The sequence below is a fragment of the Microcebus murinus genome, chromosome 8 (assembly GCF_040939455.1).
Source record: "Microcebus murinus isolate Inina chromosome 8, M.murinus_Inina_mat1.0, whole genome shotgun sequence".
NCBI classification, from domain to species: Eukaryota; Metazoa; Chordata; class Mammalia; order Primates; family Cheirogaleidae; genus Microcebus; species Microcebus murinus.
The window spans coordinates 98,946,225-98,955,894 of record NC_134111.1 but is presented as its reverse complement, the minus strand read 5'-3'; the positions used below and the strand labels follow the sequence as shown (position 1 = coordinate 98,955,894).

The 9,670-nt window shown below is 38.7% G+C and overlaps 1 pseudogene; it reads right to left on the bottom strand.

Annotated features, from left to right (window-relative positions):
- Positions 1-2,960: 2,960 nt before the first annotated feature.
- LOC142872309 (small acidic protein pseudogene) lies at positions 2,961-3,641 on the bottom strand (annotated as a pseudogene).
- Positions 3,642-9,670: the final 6,029 nt, after the last annotated feature.

The following is a 9,670-nucleotide window of genomic DNA, read 5'->3' as shown; positions in this document are numbered from 1 at the left end:
GCTGGGCATGGTGGCTCATGCCTGTAATCCCAGCACTTTGAGAGGCCAAGATGGGAGGATTGCTTGAGGCCAGGAGTTCAAGACCAGCCTGGCCAACATAGTGAGACTCTGTCTCTATAAAAAAAAATTTTAAAAATTGCCTGGGCATGGTGGCACAGGCCTCTAGTCCTACCTACTGGGGAGGATGAGGCAGGAGGATTGCTTGAACCCAGGAATTTGAGGTTGCAATGAGCTATGATAAGATCACTGCACTCCAGCCTGGGCAACAGAATGAGATACTGTCTCTAAAAAAAGAAAAAGCAAAAGAAATACTTATTTGTTATATATATTAAATCTTGGTCATATATGTTGCCAATATTTTGTCTCATTTGTTGTTTTTCTTCTTTTGTGTGTTTAAAAGACACCGTGATGTTTAATGTGGTACCGGGACACTAGGCCACATGGATCAACAGGTCTAAATTTATTACAACCCTGAACTTTGTTACTGTCCAATACATGAATTATAACAATTGAAATCAGAATTTCTCTATTTAGAGATGAAGAAAAAAGTCTTCTAGTATAGTTATTTTGGAAGAAGGTGTTTCTGTTTATATTATTGGAACCAAGACTTAACAACCCAGCATATTTAAACAAGGAACTGATGAAAATACTTTTAAAACATAATACTATTCTCTCTCTCTCCCTCTTCCACTCTTAAACCAAATCAGTCTTTACTTTCTACTTAAATTGCAATGAGCAACCCCACAAACTAGGTATTTGAAAATCAGCGGGCAAACTAAAATTGTTGAGTAAATCCAAACTCCTTTAAACCAAGTTATTCCTTAAACGTCACACGTATTGTCAACCACCCACTGACTCAATATTTAACTACAGAGAGTAGCACCTATTTTAAAACAATGTGAGAAACTAAAAAACAAACAAACAAAAGAAAAACGAAACTTGAGGGTTTGATGTGAAAATATTGCAAGATGGAGTCTATCAACCAGAAACCACTTGTTCTAGTTGCTACACTCCTAATACATTCTTAATTTCAAAATATAGGAATAATGTTTTTTTTTTTTTTTTTTTTTTTTTTTTTACTAAAATTATTAACTTTTATTCTCACCAGTACTTCTCAGTTCTAAGGAATAATGTTTTAAAAATCCAACACAGCAAATACCTAAGTATCTAGATCTATAACAGTTCAGCTCACAGGCTTGACTCAAGACTTTGAACTTATTACTTAGAAAGATTAAGATTCTGGACCCAGTTATTCAAAGATCCACTAACTAACCCATAATGCAATTTGTGTTAACCGGCTGTACAAATCAACCACATAACAGCAGTCAGATGATTCTAATCTCAGTCCAACAGAACCAGCAATAAAATTAGAAAGTAATATTTCTTTTTAGTAATTAGATAATCAATATGACAGCCCTGGGATAAAGCAAAGAGAATTTCTTATTTCAGCTTCTTGTTCAATAAACTTGTTCCTCATTTTTAGATGAGAATAAAGGTATCACAATCAAACATGGGAATCTGCTTTCTGTTTATTTAGACTTTCGGGACAAAATTAACTTTGGTCACATATTATCTAAAAAAAAAAACAAAACCAGTTTTACATATTTTTAAATAGATAGGACTAAATGACTACAGAATTAACTTTTTTCTATAAAAACTGGCTAAATTTTATCAGAAACCTAACAAAATGCAATTCAAATTGTATAAAGACTGGTTGGGTTCATAACATTCCAAATGTATGACAGTGGTTACTCCATCCTAATAGGTGTGAAAGTACTTGCTCTCTTGTTGCTTTGGCCCAAAGAGAAGAGCTGATAAAGAGGAAACTATCTAATCTTTTGCTAACATTAATTGTGATTGGTAGCAGAAATATCCATGATGAATAGTTCTACTATAATAAAGGATAATTAAAGAATATTTCTCATGAACATAACACAGTATCAAATTTTTATAAAAGAAAAATATGAAGGAACACAAATGATAAAATAGCTACCACAAACAAAAAGAAGGGTCTCCTCCATAACTGCATCTGAAGGGATAAAAAGGTGAGATTAGAGAATATGATTCCTAATATGAAAGGAAACTGAATACCGTATTTATTTCTTATTTTATGCAACTCTTACTCTTTACAAAAAGGTGATAGTCATGCCCATAAAAGTGTAACCAATGGCATTTGAAAGCAAACCCTCTTTGTAATTATTTAAAAGGGCCTTTTTTTTTTTTTTTTTTTTTTTTTTTTTTTTTTTTTTTTTTTTTTTTTTTTTGAGACAGAGTCTCGCTTTGTTGCCCAGGCTAGAGTGAGTGCCGTGGCGTCAGCCTAGCTCACAGCAACCTCAAACTCCTGGCTCAAGCAATCCTCCTGCCTCAGCCTCCCAAGTAGCTGGGACTACAGGCATGCGCCACCATGCCCGGCTAATTTTTTGTATATATATTAGTTGGCCAATTAATTTCCTTCTATTTTATAGTAGAGACGGGGTCTCGCTCTTGCTCAGGCTGGTTTCGAACTCCTGACCTCGAGCAATCCGCCCGCCTCGGCCTCCCAGAGAGCTAGGATTACAGGCGTGAGCCACCGCGCCCGGCCTTAAAAGGGCCTTTTTAAAAATTATAATAAAAAGGTCTGTGCTCTATAAGCAGTCCACCAGCATGCATTATAACGATAAGGCTTACTTTAATGCAAAGACTGTTCGGGAGTTATGAACTGTCTTGACCCGCGGGACTTTTTGTTACTAGGGGGGGCGAGGGGGACCGTGCCTGAAAGAGATGAGCGAGAGAAAGAAACGAGACCAAGCGAATGATTGTCAAGGTCTACTTTACTTGGATTTTTAGTAGGTTTTATATACAGAAAACAAGGAAGTAGAAACAGAAAAATAGAGTGGGGGGATGATGAGGCTTGGGTGTGGGCTAATCAGCCCCAATCAGCATCTCAATGGCACCGGAAGCTGTAATGCATTCTTCTCGGAACTATAGCTGGAGGGCTGGGTGCTATTTTTATTTTAGGCTATTTTCCGTGCGTAGGACAAGTCAGGACAAGTCGTTGGAATGTGGAGGGTCTTAGTCTCCAACAATGAACCACTGGATTTAACAAACGTCATCTTATAGTTACTTTTTGCATCTTTTTTGGGGGGGATCCTCCACCTGGTCAGGGTGCTCAATAGCTTGGAGTTCTTTAGCAGATTCTTCTTTCTCTGACTCTGAATCACTCTCAGAGTCATCTGGACTTTCAGGATCAGGTGAATCATCATCATAATCATCATCATCAACATCATCATCATCATCATCATCACATCTCCAGCCACATCACCTTCTTCATCATGATTGTCTATCTCACTGAAGCCAAGTCCATGATGTCGCCGATATCTTCCTGATAATTTACTGTCCCTACTTTGCTGATATTGAGACTGCAGTTCTTCATGAATTTTCTTGTCTTCTTCCCCTGTTCAGAAGTGCGATGCTGTTTTGTGATTTCCTATAACAAGACGCCCAGTATATTCTTTCTTTCCTGCACCCATCAGTCTCAAGAATTTTTGTTTTTTCTCTCCATTATCCAAGTCTGCTGCCTCCCAATTGCTAGATCCAAGATCGTCATCTGGGGAGGCTGGTCGCTTCACCCCATGGGGGTGACGCGCTGGGGCAGCGCTCATCATTGTAGGCATCCCGACGGGAAATACTAAACCCACTCGCGGTTCTTCTCAGCCGCGACACCAGCAGCCTGAAATCTGCCACCGGCCTAAGCAGCTCTACTCCAGAACGCAGACCTTCTGTTGTTTTTGTTTTAGGTTTGTTAAAGGAATCTTTTGTCCTAGAGAAGTTCTAAATTTTTAGGCAGTTAAATTTGTCAGGCCTTTGCTCACTGGTGCCTGGAGTTCATATCATATTTACAACAGCCATTTCTTCCTCAAGTTTTAAAAAATATTGTTCTATATTTGATTCTGGAATGTTTGAAGTACCTGATTATTTTTAATGTTTAGATGTACAATCCACATGGGATTTGCCTCTTTGTGTATATGAGGTGGGAATTTTAAAAATATTCTCTACACTGTTGCATCATGATTTGAATCACCAGTTTGATCACACAGTATCTTTACCTGTCTGTATTCTGTGTTTGCTTTGTAACCAAAGCGGCTATAGAAGAGAAAGGAGAGCTCAGAATCATCCTGATGATTCACTGGGGGTAAATTTTAGGATGAACTCAGGAAGATCTCCCCTTACTTCTTTCCTAAGTCCATTGGAACGTTTGATTAGAAATGCATTGAATTTCCAGATTAATTTAGGGAGAACAGAGACTTTTACCCTTTTATTCATGTCTTATTTAATGTTCTTCCACTAAGAATTCTCTTTGTACAACTCTTACAATTTTAAAGTTTTATATGCTATTTGTGTCACTATGAATATCTGGTTTTTTTTCATTACATAATAACTGGAGTAAATTTTGATGAGACAAGACTCTCAAAGTTTTCAGTAATATTTAAGTGGAAATTCTGTAGCCATTTTATTATCTATTTGTATGTAAGGGAATCAGGATGCCAATGATTTAATATAAAATTATTCCAGTATTTACATAGTATAGGGATCCAAATGTCTCTTAAAATATTACAGCCAGGCTCAGAAATTATCGAGTGTCAAGACAATCAAATGGGAGAAAATATTCACAAGCTATATACATCCTATAAAGGACTAATAGCCAGAATCTGCAAAGAAGTCAAGCAAATCAGCGAGAAAAATCAACCCTCATCAAAAAGTGGGCAAAGGACATGCACAGAAGTTTCTTAAAAGAAGATTGACAAATGGTCAATAAACATATGAAAAAATGCTCAACATTGCTAATCATCAGGAAAATGCAAATTAAAACTGTAACAGCTATTACCTTATCCCTGTTAGAATGACTTTTATTAAAAACCTCCATAACAACCGATACTGGCATCAATGCAGAGAGAAAGGAATGCTATTCACTGTTGGTGGGACTGCAAATTAGTACAACCTCTATGGAAAAGAGTGTGGCGATACCTCAAAGAATTAAAAGTAGACCTACCATTCAATTCAGCAATTCCACTACTGGGTATTTACCCAAGGAAAAGGAATTCATTATAGACACCCATGATCAAATGTTTATTGCAGCACAATCCACAATTGCAAAGATGTGGAATCCACCCAGGTACCCATCAGTTCATGAGTGGATTAACAAAATGTGGAATATGTGTACCATGGAATATTACTCAGCCATGAAAAAGGATGATTTAATGTCTTTTGCTACAATTTGGATGGAACTGGAGACCATTATCATAAGTGAAGTATCTAAAGCATGGAAAAAGAAACACCACATGTATTCTCTATTAAATTGGAACTAACTTATGGGAGAGTTAAGAGAGGGTGGGGAAAATACTCTTTTCTGGCTTTGGGGTTCAAAATGTATCAATCATATTAACCTTGTTAAATGCATCATTTGGGTCTTCCATCCTTTTGTATTTTGTTCACTGATCTCTCATGGGCTAAAAGAAGAAAAATTGAGACTGGATGCGGTGGCTCACACCTGTAATGCTAGCACTTTGGGAAGTCAAGGCAGGAGGATCACTTGAGCCCAGGAGTTCAAGATCAACATAGCAAAAGCCTGTCTCTACAATAAATAGAAAAATTAATGAGGCATAATGGTGTGTGCCTGTAGTCCTAGCAATCAGGAGGCTGAGGCATAAGGATCATTTGATTCCAGGAGTTCCAGGCTGCAGTGAGCTATGATGACACCACTGCACTCTAGCCAGGGAGACAGAATGAGACACTTTCTCTAAAAAAGAAAAAATTAAAAAGTGTAGAAAATTTTATCATCAATAAAATCTCCTCTTTTGAAAATGACTTTATCTTTTTGCCCGTTCAATTCTTTCTGTATCTTTATTTTTTTATTTTTTGAGACAGAGTCTCACTTTGTTGCCCAGGCTAGAGTGAGTGCCATGGTGTCAGCCTAGCTCACAGCAACCTCAAACTCTAGGGCTCAAGCAATCCTCCTGCCTCAGCCTCCCGAGTAGCTGGGACTACAGGCATGCACCACCATGCCCAGCTAATTTTTTCTATATATATTAGTTGGCCAATTAATTTTTTTCTATTTATAGTAGAGACGGGGTCTTGCCCTTGCTCAGGCTGGTTTCTAACTCCTGAGCTCAAGCAATCCGCCTGCCTCGGCCTCTCAGAGTTCTAGGATTATAGGCGTGAGCCACGCCCGGCCCTCTTTCTGTATCTTTAACGTCCAGTTAATTTACTGGAATATAGCTCAGTGTTGACAGTTCAGAGTCAATTTTTCTACTTCAGGGTGAAAATGTATGAACTGTTCATATGTACGTTCCATTTTATGTTATAATTTCACAAACTTTTATCTTGAATTTATCTGTAAATATTTCTTCTATTGCCTTGATTTTCTTCAGGAATTTCAATGATTTGTTCATTGTCTTCCATGGATTATTTTCTGTCTAATTTTTCCTAATTGTTCTTAAAATTCCTTATTTTCTTTTCATATTTCTTTAATCTATACCCTTTGCTTTAATTTCCAAAATGTCTGATTTCCTTTGTTCTCCTCCTAAATTTGTCTTTATTTCTCTGAAGTTTTTTTTTTTTCCCCTTCTAATTCTTTTGTAACTTCTGGCTGTCCTAAACATGGGTTACAGTTTTAGCTTTTCAAGGCCTGCCTCTGAATTCCAGAAGGTTTACTTTACCGGTGATTTCTGAGATCTACTGTTGCTCACCCCTCTTGACACTATCCTTTTTCTGCTGTCAGCTTCTGCCTGATTTCAGCCGCTTTTTGAATTTTCTGTATTGTGAATCATAGGACCTCATGTGGATATGTGAAACCATAGTGTAAATGGCTAGAACTGTGTAAATATTGTTTTGTGGTTATTGTTTTCCATGTGATGTTGGTAACTGGGGATTTAACCCTACGAAAGTGGGAAGAAGCCTTAAAAATAAAATACTTGACAACTACTGATAAATAAAGATTGTAAATCTTCATTTATAGTTCTAAAGGATTATGTTCTTTCTTTTCTGTTGAAGGGGAAAAGAAAACACATATATATAATGTAAATAGCCTACAAGGAGGTAAGAAAATATGTGAGTGTTCATTCCTTTGAGCTTGCTGTGGTCCAGACCTTCCTGCCAGACCCCATGCTTGCTGTAGCCACCAAATCTCCTATGGGCCATGGTAGCTTCATAATTAATGGATTATTTAGAGTACAAGACTAAGACTTTGCAATGAAAAGATCCCCAAATACTGTCTTTTCAACTAAATAATTCATTTGTCTTTCATTTAACAGTCTAGAAGCAGTAGGAAGAATCTGCCTTCCTTAACATGTGGTTTCCAACTCTAGGTCCAACAAGGTTGCTCTAGATGACATTGTTTTCCAACCAGTGGGAATGAAAGAAATGAACAAAAGAATCAGCTATTCATTTCTTTTAATGGAAAGGCCCAGAGGATTCTGCTTATATCCCACTGGCCAAAACTTGGTCACAGGGCCAAGAGCTAGCTGAGTGAGGCTGAGAAATGGAATCAGTGGCCAGGCAGTCAGCTGTAATTCTATTCTTACAGAAGAAAGAAAGAATGATTATGGGTGACAAATAATAACCTGCCTGCTTGTTCTCCACATTTGCATGCAAAGTCATTGATTTCCTCAAATAAGGAGGAAAACTCAGGCTCTCTGTTGATTCCAGCCCAGTCTTCTTGTCACCTGAGATCCTTTGGCAAGAGCAGGAGCTGGAACCTGGGATGTAGCCCAGAGCCATGTGGCCAGAAGCATGGCAGCGCCGATTAGGAAATGAGGGAAGAGGAGAAAGTGTTAGAAAGGTGTGTTTTTAACTACTGAATATAGCCCATGACAGAACAAGGAAACACAGAGAGGGGAAACTGGAATCAATGAAGCAGAAGTCAGAGTACTGGTGCCACATCCCATGTATGCCTGGGAAACACACAATTATTAAACCAAACTCGACCAGAGCATGTGCCACACTGTGTGCACTAGAGGGTGAACAAGATGTGACATTCCATTCTCTGCATCAGCTTCTGCAGCTGTTCATTTCTGTTGCATTCCTCCTTTTTTTTCTTCTTCTTTGTCTCTCTTCTTTTTTCTTCCCTCTCCTATTCAACTTATGTTTCTTTTGCCTACTGCATTTCTCTCATTCACTTTTTTACATCATATAAAATATTTCTGGTCTGGGTGCAGCAGCTTACACCTGTAATCCCTGTAGTTTGGGACGTCAAGCCAGGACCAACACTTGAGGCCAGGAGTTCGAGACCAGTCTGGGCAATAGGGAGACCCCTTCTCTAAACAGTATGTTTTAAAAATCAGCTGGGCATGGTAGCACATGCCTGTAATCCCAGCTGCTTGGGAGGCTGCGGCAGGAGGATTGCTTGAGCCCAGGAGTTTGAGGTTGCAGTGAGATGTGCTGACACCCTGCAGTCTAGCCTGGGCAACAAAGCAAGAGCCCATTTCAAAAAAACCCAAAAAATATAATAAAACACTTTTAGTACTTTATATGGCACTGTAGAGTTGACAGGGCTTTTTTCTCTAGAGTTAGGGCATATTTGGACACATTTTGCTTTTTCCCCCATTACTTCTAATTATTTCTGTCACTTATATACACATATATTCATATATTTATGTAAATAATGTAAATATTTTCAATCATAAATGACTTTAAATATAGCCAAAATATACATAAATGTATGCATCTAACAGTTCTACCATTTCTATCATTTCTATCTCCATACCTATGTTTATCATCTTGGTTATATACCAGTTTATACCTACCCAGGTCTAAGATTTCTTTGCTTTTGAGTTTTTACTGGTTTCTGTGGAAACCTCTCAACCTTACATGCTTTATTAAAATAGTTGGATTTGGTAATTCTAAGCAGAAATCACATTAATTCATTCTAGTACCTTTTCAAACCTGTGTCTTCAACAGTTCTTTTCCTGACCATGGACGAAGTCTCAGATAAAGCCTGAGAGCTGAGCTAGTCCTTTCTAGCAGTGGTGGTATCGTGTTCAATATTAAAAAGCCTTAGCTGATATGATAGTAAAACTGGAAACGATGTAGCGAAGAAGCTGGGTGAGCCTGGTGTCTTCTCCCTTCTGCACTCCCTAACTCTGGTCAGAATCTGTTGCTTTCAGCTAATCTGGTCTGGGAGGAGGGAGAGAAGGAAGTGGGGAGGAGCAGGGATGGCCCTCTCGTGATCCGTCCTTGGTGTCTCCCAGATGTGGTGGATGCACGAGCCATGGTAATTTGTGAGCTCTTCAGAGACACCCAGTTTAGAGAGAACCGATCAGCTGGCGTTCCCCCAGTGCAGGAACGGGCTGTTTGCCACCTCCCTCTTAGGCTCCCAGCACCTGGGGGGTCCACACTCCTGCAAGGTCATCTCTTCCACCCAAGTGACTCTCCTGGACTGAATATCTCTCTAGAAGAGCTAATTGAGCTTTTCCCATCCCCTGGGAGGCCTGAGGGAAGCAATGATGCCTCTTCATGCTATCATTGCCAGCGGGCTGTAGCTGGCTCCCAACACACTCAGCTCCTATAGGCTTCAGTTTCTTCATTGGTAATGGGGCAGTAAAAGTCCCTAGGTTATAAATAAACGAGTCGATGTACAGGTCTTGTATTAATGTCTATCATATAATAAGCACCTAAGTGTTAGCTCTCATTATTA